We start from the raw sequence: 22814 nt of genomic DNA on the forward strand, positions 1-22814 counted from the left end.
TGCTAGTTAAACCCATTTGTCACTTGGTAATTCAACAGCCATATAAAGGAGAGAAAATATGGTTAAAATGTGAAGATCTAATTTGTAACATGATATTGACCCATAGCACATTCTCTAGTGAGGATCTTGATCTCATAGCACTTCTAAGAATACCTGGAAATCATTGATCTTCATGCATGTTCAAAAACCCTATCAAAATATTCATTCCATTTGTATTTTGTTGTTGACACAAAATCCATGTAATTCGTATCTCAACAATTATAGTAAGTTTGAATTTTGGCCATTGATCTTGAATCAATGATCATGATTAAAACCTAGTAATCTTCCTTGTTTTTCCCTTTATGACTTCCTTCATGGGTCCATCTATACACACGTGTTATCATCTCATATTTTTTAAACATCTCAGCCCCACCTTCACTTCTAACATATGACAACATGTGGCATCTTTTCGGGAGATTTTCTAAAATGAGCTTGTACTAGCAATAAATTTTCCCAAAATGAAAGAGGCACCATTGATCTAATTCTTGATAAACAATAATTATTATGTGGCTCCAAATTCTAGATGGCACATTTGAATTTTCAATCGACCAATCATGCTCTTTCTTTTTCTTCTTGACTTTTCTTTGGGCAACAGAAAGATTTGGATATACTTTGCATCCTTGATCTAATTCTCACACTCAGTCTTACTACATTTGACCAGATTGTTCATCATTTCAAATCATGCAAGTAAACTAGAATAACTCTTTTACATTGGCATATCATCTTACTACCTTCTCTTTCTCCTCCCAATGCTTGGTTCTCCAAGCTCATCTATCTTATTTCACCTTCTTCAACTTCGCATTCACAATAACTTAACAAACCAGCAATATGATCAACAACTAAATCAGCTCTAAACTAGCTCATCAACCCATAACCTAAAATTATCTTTGTCTCCTCCTTCAATAGTGTTCTCAATGCTTCCAAATTCTTTCATCTTTTGACACGTAATCACAATCATCAATCTTAGGTTTACATTAAATTTCCAAATTCAAAACTCCATACAATGAATCTAGACACTCAAAAATATAACTTTGAGAGAACTTTGTGCTCATCCTTATCCTTCTTCAATCTCCATCATCAAATCCTTCTTGAACTTTCTTATTCATTGATCTTGTAACAAACTTTGACTTGTCCCATAGACCATCTCAAAATTTCCAAATTTCTATCAAAATTCAGCCTTAGATCCCATTTCTCCAAAAAAATTCATCCAATTGTTACTCGGTAATGATAACATTTAATCGAGTAATATAGAACTCAATTATTACTAAATCATTTGAGTAAAACTATGTTTTTCCTTTACTTTTCCAATTGCTTGGGAAATATTGTAGTCATTCATAGAATATAGTTTCCCTTTTTAACCCTATCACTTAGTTAATCTTGTATTCTTCAATATATTGCAACAATATATTATTACAAAATAATCAAACCAATAATACATTATCATTTCCCATCTCCTTCAAGTTCCCATTGAATACCATACTTATCAATTATGTCTTCATCATACTATTGGAAATATAAGAGGAGTAACCAAGAGTGGAGGGGTGAATCAGATGCCATTAAAACAATTCCAAATCCCTTAGATGTCAATACAAACTTCTTATTAAATCATATCCTCGTATAGTTCGGTTAGATCTAGATATTCATTGTAACTTGGTTAACAAAGAAATGTTGAGATATTAATGTTTATTAACCTTTAGTAACTTAGTTGCAGAAAGATAAAGTAGTAAGAAAATAACATGAACACATGAGACACCAAGATTTAATGTGGAAACCCAATTTGTGAAAACCACCAATGTAACTAGTCACAAATTTTGACTCTTCTAAAGTGAGTCCTATTAGGATCCAACCCTATTAAAGGTTTAAAAATGTAGTGTTAGGTGTGACACTATTAAATAATTTGAATCAAATTGTTAGGAGTGGCCTTGTTAGAGGTCTTAAGACACTTCAATCTAGAAATGCCACCTTGTTAGAGGATTTACAAAAATAATATTAAGTCAACTCTATTAAGATATTTCTTCACTACTACAATTTTTAGAGAGTAACAATGATTGACCTGATTATTGAAGCAACTAATTTGCAAATTTAGATCACTCTTCTGGTTTATCCTCTAGATCCTTCCTAATTAGAATATTCTTTGAAGCTCCTTAGATTTCCTACCCTTAATCGGATATCCTTCTTTATTTGTATTTTATATTCTTCCACAACTTTCTTATTTCAATCCACAACTTAACCTTTCATATATATGAAACCCAATGTCAAGTCAGCTTGAATACACTTACAAATAAACAATTAACATCCACTAAGTTGGCTTGCATAAACAAAATAATAAACAAATTTTTTTTGTTTTAGGTTGGCTAACACTAAAACTAGGTCACTCAGTTACCACTAAGTTCCTTGGTAACTAGCCTTACTTGGTTTACACTAAACCCCTTTGGTAACTGACCTAACTTAGTTTACATAGGAATCCTTCAATGACCAACCTATCTTAGTTAACACTTGATTACTGAACTTAGCTTGTTCTAAACTTTTGCTCTGATCTTGGTTACTACTGGCAGTGTTTGACTAGAATGAAACATTTGTGTAACATCAATGACAATATACAATTGAATAATTGTTTTAAATAATCTCCCTCTTTGGCATTAATGCAAACACAACATGTCATAAGAAAATGAAACTTAGAGAAATCAAAATGATTTATAAGATTTTATAATATCCTTAGTTTCATTTTGATTCTTCATCCATGAGAACTCCCTCTAAGATTCTCCCTCTAACATCATAACTTCAAACTCCATCTAATCAATTTCTCCCTCTTATTGATATACAAGTTTCTTCCTCTGATTCATGAAATCAATCTCCCTCAATTCTTTTGATACTAACATGACATATTCGATCTCTCCCTCCTTGACATCAAATGCCAAAGACTTTATACAATGAATTTATAATGTACCTAATGTATTGATTCATATGCAATGAGATCTAAATTCTTTGCATCAACTTGATAGATCTTCAATGTAGTTAGGTTGAAGCATCACTAATATGTACTCTATTGAGCATAAAATAGGCAAATGACCCCTAGCTTTCTTCTGAGATGCAAAAATGCATCCTGAGTTAATGGTTTGGTAAATATGTTAGTAACATGTTCCTTTTTGTTCACATATTCCAATCTAACCTCTTTATTTTGAACTAATTCTCTCAGAAAATGATACTTGATTACAATGTATTTTGTCTTAGAGTGCATCGCTAGATTTTTGAATATGTTGATTGCACTCGTGTTATCACAGTAGATAACCATTGGATCCTTGATTTCTTCCTTTATTCTTAACAACAATTGCTTGACCCAAATTTTGTTGGAACAATTAATTGATATAGGAACATATTCCACCTCTATTATAGAATGAGAGATGCAAATTTGCTTGTTACTGGACCATGACACTAGCCTCTTTCCAAGAAAGAATGCTCCTCCACTAGTTTTTTTTTTGTCATCAATGCTTCCAGCCTAGTCGTTATCACTAAAGACTTTAAACTCAAGGTTTCCTCCTTGCTTGTACCATAGATTGTAGTCTTGAGTCCTTTTAGATATCTCAAAATTCTTTTGACTATCAACATATGATTTTCTCTGGGATTTTTAGAAAAGCTTACAACTATACCAACTGCTAATGCAATAGCAGGTCTAATGTGAACAATATATTGAAGTTTCCCAATCATAAATCTATAGGTAGTTTGATTTACCTCTTTTGAATCATCATTCTTTGATAACTTATGTCATAGATCTGTAGGTAGTCTAATTTACCTCTTTTGAATCATCATTCTTTGATAACTTATCTCCAGTATACATAGGTGTTCCAACTAGTTTGGAATCTTCCATTCTGAAGGTCTTCAATATCTCCTTGATATATTTTGACTAAGTAAGGTAAATTTCATCCTTCATTTGATGAACTTGCAAACCAACAAAGAATTTTATCTCTCCAAACACTGACATTTCAAATTAGTTCCTCATTTCTTCAAAGAATGATTTACATAAATCATCATGACCTGTAAATAGTATATCATTCATTAATATTTCTGCTAACAATATCTTATTTTGTGGTCCTTCTTTAATATACAAACTACTATTATCATTGGTTCTCTAAAAACCAGTCTTTACTAGGTATCCATGTAGCCTCTCATACCATGCTCTAGGAGCTTGTTTTAGACCATATAAAGCTTTGTGTAACTTACAAACCATATCTCTTTTATTTGATCAATGAAACCTTTAGGCTGATCAATGTAAACTTCTTCCTCTAGAATTTCATTCAAGAAATCTAATTTTATATCCATTTGATACACTTTGAATATTTTTAATGCAACATATGCAAGAAGTGTTCTAAGCCCTTCAAGTCTAACAACAGGAGAAAATTTTTCTCCATAATCTATACCTTCTCCTTGAGCATATCCTTTGCATTCTAGCCTTGCCTTATTCGTTACAACTTCACCATTTTCATTCAATTTATTTCTGAATACCCACTTTCTACCAATTACATTTTTTTTCTTGTGTTTAGGAACAAGAGTCTAGGTATTGTTCCTTTCAATGTGCTCAATCTCTTCATTCATTGCCTCTATCCAACTTTCATTAATTGATGCATCTTTAACAGTTCTAGGTTCAAATTTAGTAAGAAAACATGTACCTTTTAGTTTGTTCCTTGTAATTGTGCCTCTTGTCTAATCTCCAATTATTTGTTGAAGTGCATGATGCCTTCTGACATATCTAGCAAGTGCAGGTTCCTTTCTTCTAGATTCTAGAATTATTTCACTTGGTTCACCATGCTCAAAGGTTCTGTGAAATTTTGAACTCTTCTTTGTTTCATCTATATGAGACTCGATTCCCACACTCTATGACTTGGGTTCCTCTTTCTAGGACTTGGTTCAAACTATCTCTAACTCAGGTTGCTCTAGCTACAACTTGGGTTGCACTAGCTAGAACTCAGGTTTAGCTACAGACTTAGGTGACTTGGGTGGTGTTGACTACTAGAGTAATGCTATCTATTATTAACCAATCACATTTTTTTGTACCTTTGGTAAAGTATTAGGTTCAAAGTAAAAAAAATTTATGTAGTCTTTAGATTCCTTGTTGCTTTGTTCTTCACTCTTTTCTGTAACCTCATCAATTTTTACATGTATACTTTCTATAACCTTGTGAGTAGCAAGATTCAAACATTTATATTTTTTTCTCTTGTTGGAATAGCCTAGAAATATATCTTCATCACTATCTGCATCAAATTTTCCTTTCCTTGTCACTTTCAATATATAACATTTGCTTCTAAATACTTTGAAATAATAGAAATTAGGTTTATAGACATACCATAATTCATAAGGTGAATGATACATGCCTTTCTTCAGTTGAACTTGATTCAAGGTATGAATTTTTGTGTTGATTGCTTCTTTCCAGTATTTGGATGCAACATTTTTCTCTATCATCAATGTTCTTGCGCAATCCATGATGGATCTATTCTTTCTTTCTTCTATGCCATTCTATTAAGGTGTACTAGGTGTAGATACCTATCTTTTGATTCCTCTTTCATTGCAAAATTCATTGAATTTATCTCTGATGAATTTTCCTCCCTTATCTGACCTTAAACATTTTAAATTCTTTCTTGTTTCTTTTTCAACTCTAGCTAGATACCACTTGAACTTTTGAAAAGGTTTAAATTTATCCTTCAAGTACATTACTATCATCATCCTAGAATAATCATCAACATACAAAATGAAATATTTATCTCTATTATAGCTTTTTATGCCTATTGGTCCACAAATATCTATATGAACTAGTTCCAAGACTTCTTCAGTATTGCAATTCTTACTCTTGAATCTAGTTTTACCCATCTTTTCAATCTAAAATTGTTTGCATATAGCCATTTCAGGTCACTTTGGATTTGGAATACCTCTTACTCATCTATTCTTACTTAAAGTAACCATATTGTTAAAATTTACATGACACATTCTTTTATGCCATAGCCAATGTTCCTCTACTTGTGCCAAAAAGCATGAACTTCTAGTGAGATCTAGATAGAATAGATTACCTTTATTATAACTACCAATTCCAACTAGGTTTCCTTTACCATTTAGAATCTTAGCCTCCCCATTCATGAATTTTACCATGTGTCCATTGTTGTTTAGTTGTGGCACACTTAGAAGATTCTGTCTTAGTCCTTCAACCTAGTAAGCATTGTCACATTTGAGTTCATCATTCAACTCAATGCATCCTTTTCCCTTCACATAACACAGTTCGTTGTTTCCCAATTTAACACCTCCACCAACATAGTGCTCCAATTGTTCAAACTTAGTTTTATCACTAGTTATGTGATGAGAACAACCACTATCTATTATCCATGTTTTATTTTTGCGAACATGAGAAATAAGTGCCATCTTTTCATTATCCTCATCATCTGACTCATCTTTAATAGCAATATATACCATTTCATCTTCATCATCACTATCAAAATCTTTAGCAATATAACAAGATTTCTTAACATTATCTTTGTAGTCTTTGTAGCTTTTGAAATCTTTCTTTCCTTTAAACTTGTTGAATTTTCTATCATCTTTATTCTCTTTATTTGGACACCTTGCAGCAATATGACGAACTTCTTCACAAGAGAAACAAATCAATGGAATTTTTCCTTTTGGTAACCTTCTTTCAAGTAGGGCTTCAATAGCTTCAAGGTCATCATCTGATTCTTCTACTTCACTATCAAATTGTTAGCCTTTTGATTTTCCTCCCTTTCTACCAAGAGTTAATTTGGCTTTGAATGTTGATTCTATGTTCCAAGATCCAAGAAGATAGTTATCAAAGTTATCCAACTCAAAAGTTGTTAACCTTCCCACTAGTGCATCCAAAGTTATATCATTTTTGGGATCACATCTCATCTCTTGAATAGCTAAAACTCTAATTGCATAAATAGGAAGAATAGTTCTTAATACCTTGCTGACTACTATCACATCATCTATTTTTCCTCTTGTAGCTCTTATTGCACTCACACTTGCTTTGATTCTTTCATTGTATTTGGCAATATTTTCATCAAATCAAATTGGCCTCTTAGACTTTTTACTTTGGCTATCCTTACATTTTCATCTCCTCCATAGATCTTTTCCATCTTGTTCCACATTTCAGGAGTAGTATGACAATCTTTGACTTCATCAAATTCAAAATAATTGAGAGCAGAAGAAATGTCAATCATCATTGTGTTGTGATTATTTTTATCTATCATCTGATCCACAGTCAAAGGATCAGGAGGTGTCACATATTGGTTCTCCAAGAAGCTTGGGCACATGTCTCTAATGGTTCCCAAATGTAGCTTCATGAGTTCCTGCCATGCTTTGAAGTTATCTATGTTCAAATTAGGAATCTCTTTTGTAAGACATCTTGATCTTTAGCTTAGGTCCTTGAAACCTTTCCTATAAGTACCAACAACTTTGATACCAATTTTTTGAAATATAAGAGGAGTAAATGAGAGGGAAGGGGTGAATAAATTACCACTAAAACAATTACAAATCCCTTAGATGTCAATATAGACTTCTTATTAACACAAATCCTTGCATAGCTTGGTTAGAACTAGATATTCACTATAACTCAATTAACAAAGTAATCTTGAGATGTTAATGTGTATTAACCTTTATTAACTTAGTTACAAAAAGATAAAGTAGTAAGAAAGTAACATGAACAAATGAGACACCAAGATTTAACATGGAAACGCAATTTGGGAAAACCACCAATGTAACTAGTTACAACTTTTCACTCTTCTAAAGTGAGCCTTGTTAGGAGCCAACCCTGTTAAAGGTTACAAAACACACTATTAGGTCTGACCTTGTTAAAGGATATGAATCACCCTATTAGAAGTGGCCTTGTTAGAGGTCTTAAGACACTTCAATCTAGAAATACCACCTTATTAGAGAATTTACAAAATTAACTGTTAATCAACTCTGTTAAGATATTTCTTCATTGCTACAATGTTTAGAGAGTAACAATGATTAACCTCATTGTTGAAGCAACTGATTTGCAGATTTAGATCATTGATCTAGTTTATCCTATAGATCCTTCCTTATTAGAATATTATTTGCATCTCCTTAGATGTTCTTCCCTTAAGCAGATATCCTTCTTTATTCACATCTTATCTTCTTCCACAACTTGACCTTTCATATATATGAAACCCAATTTCAAGTAAGTTTGAATGCCCATAAAAATAAATAATTAACATCCACTAAGTTAGCTTGCATAAACAAAATAATAATAATAATAAAATTTATTGTAGGTCAGTTGACACTGAACTAGGTCACTCAATTACCATTGAGTTCCTTGGTAACTGACTTGACTTGGTTTACACTGAAACCCTTTGATGATCAACCTCACTCAGTTTACACAAGAATCCTTCAATGATTGACCTAGCTCAGTTAACACTTGATAACTAAACTTGGCTTGTTCTAAACTTCTTCTTGACTGCTACTAGAGTCTTTTGAGCTTAGTTACTATTGGTAGTGCTTAGTTAGAATGTAACATTTGTGTAACATCAATGACAATATAAAATTGAATAATTATTTTCAACACATACTTCCTTCAAATATTCTTCATTAATCAAATGACATGGCACTCTAGTCAGGTAGCATAATGTATATCCAACTAATAGTTTGACATAAATCACAATATAACAATTGATATGAATATTTTACATTCATTCATATAATTACCTATTACATTATCAATTAGGGCTAACACCATGACCTCATCTCCAATCTAAAATTTCTTATAACTCCTTTATACATCTTCCTTGGCCTTATACTATGTATTCATTCTTGTAATGTTCTTCCTCAACTCCTCATGGATATTCTTCAAATGTTTCGTAAAATCTTTTGCTTCGTCATTGCTTGTCTCTCCTTTATCCAACTTCCTCAATTTAGAAGAATTTTTGACACTACTCCCATATACAATCTAAAATGGTGATTTAATAATACTCCTATTGACAAAATAATCCATAATGTATGCCAAATATACCCAACAAACTTGGTATCTCAATTTGAAACTATACTCTTTAGCAGACCATGTAGTCTCACCACTTCTTTGAAAAATAACTTTGTCACATGAACAACATCACTAGTCTTCTTGAAGGGAATGAAATGTGTCATCTTTGAAAACCTATCAACCAATACAAATATAGAATCATGCCTATGTTGTATCCTTAGTAAACCAAGAATTAAATCCATGCTAACATATTCACATGGCTTCCTGGGTATAAGTAATGGCTAATAAAATCTCATATTTTAACTCACTTCTTTTGTCATCTAACATACTCTACAACTCTGTATGAACTTCTTGACATCTTGATGCAACTGTGACTAGTAATAATTCTAGAAAACAAAAGCAATGGTTTTATCTCTACCAAAATGCTAAACCAATCCTCCATTATCCTTTTCCTTAATGAGATTATCTCTCATAATACTTCTTGAAATGTACAACTAACTTCTTTTGAACAACATTTCATTCTAGATTATGAAATCCAACCAATTTTTCCTGTCAAGTGTAACATGTTACATACAAGTTTTTCAAGTTTTACCAAAATCAAGATCCTCTAGATATAAATTCTTGATCTCCTTGAACCCAATGATGTAGTGCAAGGTAGGAGAATCCCCAAAGGAGATGTCCTAGCCCCCTGAAAATAACCACATAGCGAAAATAGAATAACAATGCAAGATCTAATACCAAATTATAATAATTTATTTATAAAATGACTATTACATGAAATGTGCTAGACTATAAGACCTTCCCAATTATGGCCAAATATAAGCAATTACAATAATTATACAAGATCCATCAATATCCAATTCAAACCCTAGCTAGTCCAGATCCACACTCTAGTAGAAACCTCCAAGAAAGATCTCAACTTGTGCTTGCAAGCCCTCTAAGAAATCTCCTTGTTTCCCAAGCCTCAACTATTATCTCTCTTCAAAATTCTCTCCTCTACCATCTCCTCTTCTCAAAGATGGATCAATGATCACAATCTTGATGTAAACTACCTCAGATTCAATGCTCTATCCATAGACTCAAGAAAAACTCACTCTTCAGCTACTCTCCACACTCCCTCCTCTAAATGAATGAATGAATCCTCACTAAAGGCTTCACAACAACCCCTTATTATACCCAACCAAGCCACAAGTTGGCCTATTATGCTACAAATTAAATAATCCTTGCATTAACTACTTCAAGAGCCACAAGTTAGCCTCCAATAGAAATTAAATGTCCAGAAATTAATACCTAAGAAAAATCACTATATATCCTAGCCCTAATTGAATTAGAACTTGTGATTTGAACTAAAGGTATTACTTTAGGTCCTCTAAAACTCCTTAAGGTCACAAAGGATGATTCAGTAAGGATATTTTCACATTCATCCTGAAAGTCATGTACAGAAACTCATTGTGCAAACTGCCAAAAATTGATACTCCAGGAGAATTGCCATATCTTCCAACTTACAATGAATTAAGACTTTCACCTCTAATAAAAGGAAGTACTCTAGGCCCTCTTCAATCCCTTAATTGTTCATCCTCTAGCCCATTATGAAAAATTAGTTACATGGCCTGGAACAAGCACCTAGAAACCAAAAAACACATCTCCAGCAGCAAGGTAAAAAATTGACTCAAACTTTAACATGATAACTCCAATCTCTATGCGCACATAGGAAAAGGTTCCCCAGTGTGTCTCTAACCATGAAAATCATAATTCCACTAAAATCTAAGCTCGATGCTCCTACATCACCCAACCACCTCAATTTACATCTCTATTAGAAAAATTTGTCTTCTAATAAGAGAGTTTATAACTCTATTAGACTTCTCATTCCCATGTTTCAAAAAAAATGTATAACTCTACAAAAAATCAACCCATTCCAAATGTCTTTGGTTCAATATTCCTTGACAATTCCAATATTTCAATGCTTGATGACCATTATACAAAATAAACTCCTTAGGGAGAAGATAGTATCTCCACTTATTCAATGCTTGAACTATAGCATAAAATTCCCAATCACAATCAGAATACTTTCTTTTCACATTATTCAATTTCTCACTAAAATAGGGAACAAGTCTACCTTCTCAGCTCAAAATAGCTCCTATTTTAGTACTACTAGCATCACAATCTACTTGAAACAACTAGTTATAATCTAGAAGTGTTGAAATAGGTCACACTAAAACTTTTTGTTTTAATAGATTAAAAATCTTATCTACTCCTACAATCCACTTAAATTATTTTATATTGTCTCTCATTCTTTTAGTCAAGGGTTTACAAATACTGTTAAAACCTCTTATGAACTTTATATATAAACTAGCCAATCCATAAAATATATTACCTCAGTCACACTCCTTAGAGTAGGCCATTCAAGGATAGCCTTCATCTTCTTAAGGTCCATTTTTAGACCTTTTTCTTAAACTAAAAATCCTAGGTACACCAACTCCTTCTTCACAAAACTACACTTCTTCAAATTTATCAACATCTTTTCTTCCCTAAACTTATCAAAGACATTAAAAATATGCATAAAATAAACCTCCAATGTCTTACTAAATATCAAAACATCATCTAGGTAAACAATGAAAAACTTACCCAAAAACTCCTTCAATACCTTATTCATGAGTTACATGAAAGTGTTTGGTACATTGGTTAACTAAAAAGGAATGACTAACCACTTGTACAATCCTTCCCTTGTCTTATAGGACATCTTCCACTCATCTTCTTTGATGTGAACCTAATGGTACCCACTCTTCATATCTATCTTTTTAAAATACGTAACTCTACACAAATAGTCTGTAATATTATCCATCCATGACAATGGAAATATGTGCTTGATTGTGATCTTGATGATAGCTTGATAATCTATACTCATCCTCCATTCTCCACTTCTAAAGTGCTAGTACTATTAGAACAACACATGGACTTAGAATCTCTCAAATCAACCCCTTCTGTAACAACTCATGAACTTGTTTGTTCAACTCCTCACTTTATGTTAGTGTCATTCTTCATGTTGCCTTGTTTGGAAAGTTGGTTCCTAGAATCAAGTCCATCTAGGGACTGATCTTCCTCACTGGGGGTAATCCATCAGGTATATTATCTAACACATTATTAAAAATTCTTCCAATAAATCTACAAATTCTATAGGTACCTACTCTAATTCTTTACCATCTTTTAGAATTATAGCAAAACACACATGCTCACTCCTCATACCCTCACTACTACATTTGGACCCAAATTATGATTATAGGTCATTCTAATTGAAATGGCTACCCATCACCCAAGTGACAAAACCACGAATTGGCTCCTATCATAGGGGTGTCACACTTTTTTGTCACAAATTACAATGGCAAGGGAATTTGTTGTAATTGTGAAAGATAAAATTTTCATAACTTGGAAGAAGGAAAGGGCAAGAGTTCATGTTGATATCATTACAATTATGATGTCCATGTGACAGTTGTGTTATGGAAGCAACATTGATCCATTGGAACTAGCCATTGTAATTGAGATATTTTTGTGACAGTTGTGTGGTGCAAGTGATGGCTAGCTATTAGATCGTTCCATCATAATTGTTATGGCTAGCCAAATTATTTCAAAAAAATAGCAAATTCATGTTATACCCCTCACTTTGATTACCAGATGTCTTTCTACTAAAATAAGCATATTGTGCCATCTTGAATGTTGCAGCCTACAAAAGCTAAGTTGTAGAATAGATTTATAAGAACAAATCATAATTACCAAACAAAGTTATTAGGGTTTTCTATACCCGGGTATTTTTCTCTCTATGTTGCTTGGCTGCTCATTTTATTATCTTTTTTTGTAAACCCTTTTTTTTGGTCATCTGCATTTGTTGTTGTTTCAATTGGTTTGAAAATGTGTTACAGTTTTTTTTGAATTTAATTGTGTAAAGGAATATTTTGTCATTACAATGCAAGAGAGCTAAAGAAAAAATCAAACATTATAGTAGATTGTAGAAATCTTAAAACTTTTGGAGAGCTTTAATTTGAATGTATTTCATTGTATATTTCTAAAAATGGTACTACAACAACATGAAAGTATTGAATCTAATATAATGCATTTTCTTTGGAAAATAGATTAACATGGAATAGATTTTTTAAATAATTCAACGAATGGCTTGGTAAATAGGTGATGTAGAACAAAATTTTAGAACATACTTTCTATTATTGTTTAGGGTATTGCTTGGAAAATAGGTAAACATAGAACAGGTTTAATTCCTTTTGTTACAGTTTTGTTTGTTTAAAAAATAGGTGAACAAAGAACTATTTTTGTTTTTTAAGAAATTCAAATTTATTCTTTTGTTTTAACAAATCAAATTATGGGTTAGAGTCAAATGTAAATGTGTGTTGTATATTGTGCAGGCTAACACATTTCTATGGTGATGTATTGTTGGTCTAATATATGTTTATCTTTGGTGCCATATTTCTTTTATTGGGTTTTGTTTAGGAGTATTTGGGGGGTGTCAATCTCATTCAATCTATGAAGGCCATGAGTAACTTAGAGAAGAAAAGAGGTAGAAAGCATCTTCTAAAAGCTTCTTCAAAGCCAAAAGGGAGGAGAAGTGGAAGTATAAAGAAACAACAAGAAGTTATAGATGTGACCAATTATATCAAGGCACTAATGAATGGAATGGATAGTTGTGATGGGATGACTAAATGTTCAAGCCCTTTGCTTGGTGAGCCTGTTTCTCTTTCTTTAGAAAATGGCAGCATTACACTTAGTTTAATTTTACCTAGCCTATAATTGCCCATTCCCCAGAATAATTAGATTACTCATTATGACTCCACTATTAAATTCTATGCACTTTCATCATACTATTCCTCAAGCTCAGTAGAATCATAATATATTTTTGATGAGGCTTCCTTCAAAGAAACAACCAATTTAGCCCTAAATTCTCTACCCTTTACAGTAACATTGCTAGCAGATCACATTTTCAAGGGATGCTTTTTACAATTCATAGATAATCCTAACTATGGACCTTTAGCAAGCCCATTGAACTCCTATTGTAATGATCAAAATAAGGAGGCTAAGGTTATTTATGACTTTCTTAATACTAATAGCTAATCTGTTGCATTGAATCACAACTATTACATAATCTATCATGTTCCTTCGTATTTAATTAGTCATCAAAATGTGTCATCGTAATTGAATTTCTAATACCTTACCAATATAGATATGGAGAATAAGATTTTTGTCAAGAATGAATCAAATTAATAAGAAATCAATCCATTACCTTGAAACTTGAGGATAAAAAAGGGATCAACCATCATACCATGAAGAACTCTTGCATAATGTGTTGTTATATCCTAATTATAAAACAAAGAAAGAAGAATTCAAATATTCAAAAAGTGATTTCTCTAAGTAGAGAAAATCATGATATCATTGTTCAAGTGGTGCAGGAGCACCTAGGTAGGCTAAGGGTAGAACTAGGGTTTCTTTGATGTTTTGGCTTATAGTGATGTGAGCCACATCACTAGTTCAATAAAGGGACCAACTTGGTCCCAAGGTGTGATTAGAAAGGTTGGAAGAGCCCAAAATGTCCAAGTTGGTCATAGTTGTCAAACTAGGTAACTTAGGTCCTAAGAAGGGTGAATTGATCTAATACTGCTCTTAAGGCCTTAGATAAGTTGTTTAAGGTCTTTTAGTCTTATTACTATTAGTGTAAATAATAATTATTTATGCTTTACTTAATTTTACTTAGGATAAATGCATTATTTTATTATTTCTTAGGTTAGACACTTAGGAGTTTGCGTACTCATATGAGTTGTCATGTTGACAACACTAGAGTAAGTAACTCTAATTAAGCACATGGTGTCTACAACACTAGAGTTTGTGTAATAAACTGAGTTGTCATGTTGACAACATAATTATTTGCACTCTTATTTTAGCACATGGTGTCCACAACATAATTTTATGTGCTACACCTTTATAGGCTTATCCTCTCATCATCGCACTAACTCCTATGCTTAATGGAGGATAATCCACTCCTAGTGGACATGTGCTTGGTTGTAGGATTTATCAATGTGTTGACTCCTAGTAAGTCTAGAGGCCTTTATATACAGGCACTCCTAGTGTGTTCTACATTTGAATACAATCAATTAAATATCATATTGTTACTCTAATCATACTCTATTGGTCTATTTTGTGCTAGTTATTGTGCTTCTTGGTCTTGGGTGAATTTTTCCCTAAGACAAATTCTTACATGGTACCAGAGCTAAAGAGGTGTCATTCCATAGCCACTGGAGACCGATCTTGCTTCACCTTCCAGAGGACACCTTGGCATAGATCCAGAGTATCCACAACTATTGGGAGCATTTAGAGCCAAAGCAGACCTCACCATTGTGTTTGGAGCATTGATTCGATGAAAATTGACTATAAATTTACCTATATTAGGCCATAGTCAATTTTGAGGCAATTTTTTTTGCAAACTGGCACCTAAAGGCCTAATTTGCAAGTACGATATGATCTATTAGATCTACAATTTTTTTTTTTTTAGATTTGTCATTTTAATTTTCTCTGCAATATTGCATTTTTTAGATTCTATTTTTGAAAAAAAATTGGCGCTACCGAGAAATTTTTTTTACAGGAACAAGGTGGTGAAATCCCAACCCCTACAGTTGATTCAAGAATATTCTCTGTAATTTTTCAACAGTATTTACTTACATTTTTTATGAAAACATTGGCACTATTTATTTTGGGCACAACACATTCTGGCATTCACAACCAAATCTCAGCACATCATCGGCGGCAACTTCATCATGGCTTCTTAGCCACTTAACGTGTGGTGGCCTCTTCTTTTTAAACAAAACTTGCACCCAATTTTTTGTGCATGTGGGAAAAATCAAAGTCCCCTACAGCCATTTTAAAAATAAAGTTGATAACAATTTCAAAACTTCGGCGATGATTTATATATTCTAGCATTGTTTGCCTTCCCTCCTAGCCATGTAGACACATGTGCTAGCAGTTCCAACATCACCATGTGGACAGAACTGCCAGCTTAGTGCCAATGCAAGAGATCTACTCATGCAAACACGTTAGTGGTGATAGAGCCCATCCATGTCTGCAACAAAGACCCATGCCACATGGAAACCCTTGACATGTCATCCAACGATAGCAAGGACACATAGCATCCATGTCGCCAGAGTTGTATGCATAGTCAGTGACAGTACACCCATGTAGGCAGAGACACATCACCAATCCATATGGTTTGTATGACAAGTCATCTGCTAGGTGAGCAAGGAAGATATTTTTTACTAACATCATTAAATTATTGTCTTAAAATAGATGGTCATATGACCATCATCTGGAGGCCAAATTAAATTGTTGCGATAGTCGTTTGGACATCAAATTTAACCTCATGTTTTGCTGATCAAACCCCTCTCTAGATTCATTTTTTATTTGATAGTCCAACTTTGGGAGGCTATATCTCAGTCATCCGGGCTCCAAATCAAGTGCAATTTTTTTTTTTTTGGTAGAATTTCTTGAACTTTTCAATGGTGCTATTATTTTTTGCTTTTGGTGCATGAATTTGTCAAAAATTTTAGTTTTTAGTGACTATACATGTTCAAACCTACATTTTTCAACTTCAAATGCTTCGTATGGGCTCATCTGGACACATAAATAGGTTCCCTTTTTTTATAGTGAATTTTTTTTGTCTACTTTCTGAATCTATAATCAGATTATAGGCTTTTATGGACAAAAATATCAATTTTAAAAATAGGTCCTTTCTTTGCATTATATTGCTTCAAAATTATTGTATTCCTTAGCTACACTATAAAGTTCCAGATTTGAACTATAAAAGGAGGTTGTAAACAGAAAATTAGAAGTCCACTAAGGTCAAAATTGACAAAGTGGCCCATTGTAATCACACTACCTATAAAGTGCCAAATCATGCATAAGGGGGGGTTGATTGATTATTTTTTCATTTTGGAGGGTGCCTACATTCATTGATCTCATGGAAGTTTGTTCCATATGTCAGGGTGGTCTTAAAATGAAGTTGACAAAGAGGAACTATCAAAAATGGAGTGTCATAATAATTGATCATCTAAGAAGAGATCATAAGGAAGTATTTCATTATTTATGTTTCAACAAACTGATCTCTTCCATTCAATAGCCACCTATTGCAAGAATTTTGGACATCAGTTATTTCAATGTCACTCATTCTTTCTTTAAAGTCATTGACAATTACAATTATCCTTATGACATTTGGATAGGTATTTGGGAAGCATATGGAGATCCAAATATTCCTCCCTTTCCACAAGACATTATATTTTTAGTCACTTCAGTTATGGTACCTCCAACTCCAGATGAAATCACACATTCTAATACTCCTATTGATTCTACTAATCTAGTTGCTACCTTAGATGCTCCTAATTCAGTGCAGCAGGAATTACTATGTCTTCTTACTTCAACTTCATGAGATGACTTCCTTCTATACATTGCAAGGTTGTTCATGGAGTCTCACATTGAAGATGTGGAAGACATCATCGATGACAGCAATCTTCTCTTTGTTGAGGAGACTTCTCACTCATTGTGAGGGCACACTCTGACCCTCAACCACTTGATCATTATGATATGATTGTGGCTTCTTTACAGTAGTTGGAGGAGGACTCTTTCACTTATGAGGAGACATATCAGTCTGTGGATATTGTATTTGAATTTCCTTTGACATCATATTTTATGAGGATTCTTCCTACTAGTTGGGGAGCATTCTCTACTACACCTATGGCACCATTTCTTCCTACAGGGAGGACCATCATTCAGCCTTCATGGTGCAACTTCTTTAGTCATCAAGAAGCTTCTTTCATAGGTGTGCCTACATCATTGAGGGGAGGTGACATTGCTTCTCTTCCTACATTTTCCTATCTAGATGCTTCATCAGAGTTTGATTTAGCTTCATGCATAGACATGTTCCCTTGCTTGCCATTGTATTTTGGGTATCCACCAGATTGGTTTGTGGCATCTTCATTCATTAAGGACTTGTCAAAATTTGAGTAGAATTTAGAGGTAGCATCCACCACATACTACATATGGATCCCTCTTCCATCTTCCTATCCACAGTGGGAAGTATATTTGCTCCTATACTTGGTGTATTTTCATCCTAAAGGGAGAAACGTTATTTGTCGACATTGGATTTTCTTCTATCTTTAGGAACTTATCATTATGAGATCCTTCACTAAGGGGGGGATTTCATCAAGAGATTATTTATTTTCTATTCAAGATGTATGTCATAATGGGGGGGTCTTGATTACTCCATCCATTCATGCATTTTTCTTTCTTGTACTTTTGTCTCTTTTGGGAGGAGGGTTTTTCCCATGTGGTTTTCCCTCTTTCCCTATTTGCAGTGAGATTGCATTGCATTGTGTGTTTAGCATTGCATTTGTACATGGGTACCTAACATGGCCTAGTAACCGAGGCCCATTATGCATTTCATTATAGCTTTTGTGGACTTAAGTTCATTCCCCTAAGTTGCACTTAAGGTGGGGTGTTAGGGTAAATAATTATTATTTAAGCTTTACTTAAGTTTACTTAGGATAAATGCATTATTTTATTATTTCTTAGGTTAGACACTTAGGAGTTTGCGTACTCATATGAGTTGTCATGTTGACAACACTGGAGTAAGCAACTCTAATTGAGCACATGGTGTCTACAACACTAGAGTTTGTGTAATAAATTGAGTTGTCATGTTGACAACATAATTATTTGCACTCTTATTTTAGCACATGATGTCTACAACATAGTTTTACATGCTACACCTTTGTAGGCTTATCCTCTCATCATCTCACTAACTCTTATGCTTAATGGAGGATAATCCACTCCTGGTGGACATGTGTCTGGTTGTAAGATTTATCAATGTGTTGACTCCTAGTTAGTCTAGAGGCCTTTATATATAGGCACTCCTAGTGTGTACTACATCTAAATACAATCAATTAAATATCATATTTTTATTCTAATCATACTTTGTTGGTCTATTTTGTGCTAGTTATTTTGCTTCTTGGTCTTGGGTGAATTTTTCCCTAAGGAAAATTCTTACAATTACATGTTTATATGATCTTTGGAACAAGTTTGGAAGTCTAACTCCACTTGGGGAAAAAGTTGCTAAAATATTGTCAATGACAACATTGACAACTTTTTCTTGCAATGTGCAACCTTTTGCATTTTTGTCTTGGCAAGACTCTAACTTCTTGGAATATTTATTAATATGAGGGGAGGACCTATAAAAGACCAAATCCAACCCTTCCAATCGGTTGGCAAAATTTGAGAAGATTTTGTACAGACTATATAACAGTAGAACAGTGCCAGTTTAATGAATTTTGATTGCATTTGTTGGAAATCAAATTAGTTCTGGCTATTTTTGTGTTAGATAAGTTTCTGTGGGTTATTTAGAATATTTTTCAAGCATTTTTTTGTACTTTTAATCAAGTTTTGTGTGTTTAAATAAATTATTTTGTGTTCTAGTAGTATGTTGATTTGAACAAGTTTGTGAGTGCAAAATGGAGTGCTAGGGCCAATTCCCACTATATGCATTGTACGAGCTCTTTGGATTTGGAACTAGACTCCATGTACCATAATGAAGGGCCCTTGGAATGCATAGCACTGGGTTTTAGAGTGATGTCCTAGGCAAGCCATACATGTTTGGTTAGGGATTGCAGATCAGTAAATGAGTTATGGAATGGATTGAAAGGTTTGATTCTTCAATCCAAGCATGTGGTGAGTAAGAAGGAGGTTTGGGATAAGCCCAATCTGAAGGACAAGTCCTAGTGAGGTTTGGCATCTTATTTTTGGTTTGGCATTTTGTTGAGTGGCCTAAGGTATACCTAGGTTCCCATTTCATCATATGGGAGATCCAATCAGCATCGGGGTTATGTTTGTTGTAGAGAGTTCATGAGCAAGCTTATACTAACTAATTGATGTGCACCAGTTGAAGGAGTGGGATCTGCTTGATAGAATCCTCAGAGGCATAGGGTGTGTTAGAAATGCTATTTGGTTACGTGAAAGACCTAAGAAGGCCCTACAAAACTTAGGGCTAGTGAGCAAGATTGGTTGTCACATAATGAAGTTTCTTAAATCTATTGACACACATTGAATTCAAATGAAGGAGTTTTGAATCAATGGTAGAATGATATACTTTAGTAAGCTACAAAGACCAACTATAATATGTTTGAAAATTAATACACTATTATATCAATCAAGACAAGAGACATATGTGAATATTTACAAGAAAACTATCTTGGCTGAATGAACAAACTAAGTGTCATTGTTAATCATGACACTAAAATAGTTATGTTTTGAGCAACATTTAGACCAAGGAGTGTTATTCCTAGACCCAAAAAATTGATTCAATGTAGACCTTTACAAAAGTAACGTTGTTTTTTATTGAAACTGAAATGTTGTAAGTTTGTCTTGTGCTCAATATCAAAAAATTTAATTAGTTCATGATTAAATAGAAATAAGCTAATTGAGGAGAAAAATTTCTCAAGGATCAAATTTAAGTTAGAAGTTGTCAAACATGATTTGGTTATGGCATGCATAAAATTATAGAGATTTCTATGTCCATAATAGAAAACAAGATTAATTTTTACCATGTTTTAAGAGTTTATTGATAAGGTTGTTGTAGTAGGCCACTCCAACTTTGTTAATTCTACCTTTGATTGTGTCATTTTTTCTCACCAAAAACAAGAAACTTTTTAAAGAAAGGCATTGTTGATTGCTAGTCACTTTTGTTTAAGGGTTAAAAAATTAGCTCACATGGTAATATTCGTGACCAGGATATAGAAAACCTATATGCATCCAAGCCCATGTCCTTCATTAGTTTCACATCTTCCTACAAATCACACAGTCCAAGATAAAAATAGTAAATTCATTAGGAGGATGATCAAAACATAAAATGGAGTATAGTCATTGTCTTCCATGAATATTCCATTGATGGTCTCTCAAAAGTCTTGCATTATCTTTCATATAAATATTCATTTGGCTAATCATACTTTGGTCATTCTTAAGGAAGAAGCTAAAATTATTAAGTCAAATTTGAAGAAACTAGAATGCAAAATCAAGATGTTGGGATAAATGGTTTGTGTTAGAACAATAGTCCACCAAAATAACTAAGAGGGGGAGGGGGGGGAATTCGTTATCCAACAATTAAAATATTTATCTTCCTTAAAAAAAACTTAACCATTCAACCAAACTAAACAACAACCATAATAAAATGCACAAAGACAATTACAGTAGATATGTTGACAAGGGAAACCCTTGATCAGAGAGAAAACCCCTGTGGGCATGATGTCCACAAGATGATGTACTAATATAAATATTTCATGTTAGAGGATGGACCCTGTTAGGAGTCTATTGCAACATTTAGTACAATAAGTCCATGTTAGGAAACTTTGAATCCCTTTTAGGAGATTCCAACCCTATTAGGAGTTGTGGTACAATGTATGCAAGAAGAGCCCACTGCCCAAACATGCAATTTCAACTACAAGAAGAGCTCACTACTCAAACAAGTAATTTACTATTATCTTCCTCTTTTCATTGTTCTTTCAACTGAACCAATCATTGTCAAACCTTGTAGACTAGGTCATGAACCTTAGATCCGAAAACTAAACCTCGAATCACTCAACAAAACCTCGACAATGAAGTTTCCTTCACTTCCGCACTACTCTGCTCAACTTTGCATTCTGCACTCTCTACTTCTTATCAAATATTCAAATCCACATTCATGATAAAGGAAAATGTCCTTCCTGTATACCAAGTTCTCAAAACAATTCCCTGAGTCAGTTGTTAGACCTTCTCAATTAATTATTATAAGACCACATTAAGAACATGTTACACTTAGTGATAATATTAATCTTCCACCTTGCAAGTTGAATAAATTTTTGTACACCAAATATTATGATGAGTGGTCTTAGCCATGTCATCACCAATATGTCTTCTTCATGTCCTCAACCTCGATTCTTTGAATAACAACTCTGTTAAGAGATATAACAAGTTTACTAGAACATGCCTCTGTAAACTCTATCTTAGAACAAACATCACTAAAACTTATATAACTTCTTCTAGACTTATCCTTTCTTCTTTTGATGTTATCTTCATATACCAGATATTGAGAAGTATCTCCTATAACCTTGGATAGTGTAAACACTCAACTAGTCATCTATACCAACTTGATCTTTTTGTTGTTCTTCTATTAGATACCCTAGAAAATTGCTATGTTGACATCAATGAGAAAATCAATCATGAATGTAAAATATCATTGTACTAAAAATTCTACAATACTCCCCCATAGGAATATCATCAGAATTCATGCTTGCAACCATTCTTCTAACAATCTCCCCCTTTGTCATTGATGGTAACATAGATGAAAAACATCTAGTTCCAAGTATACCAACAAAAGACTATTTATCTTTTCAAATCCTCTTCATCAATCATTCTCCCCCATTAATATAACTCAATATGCTTTCTTCCAAACTATCATTCTGTGTTGAATATATTGTACTCATACCAAACATCTCCCTCAACATAATGTTTTTCATGCAATACTCGCCCCATTGACATCAATGTCAAAGGTTTCAACAACCAACACCTTTGCTTCAAGCTCTGTAACAACTGATACTTGCTAGCTTGAGTGTCAAAAGACATTGTTCAAAATAATATACATCAAGAGTCCTAGATGACTCTGTCCATCACAGATACTCCCCCATATAGGAAGCATCAACATTCAGTCCAGACAATAATGATGCTCTGT

This window comes from Cupressus sempervirens, chromosome 5 (genome assembly GCF_028749045.1).
Source record: "Cupressus sempervirens isolate cs-2001-9-10 chromosome 5, ASM2874904v1, whole genome shotgun sequence".
Taxonomy (NCBI): Eukaryota; Viridiplantae; Streptophyta; class Pinopsida; order Cupressales; family Cupressaceae; genus Cupressus; species Cupressus sempervirens.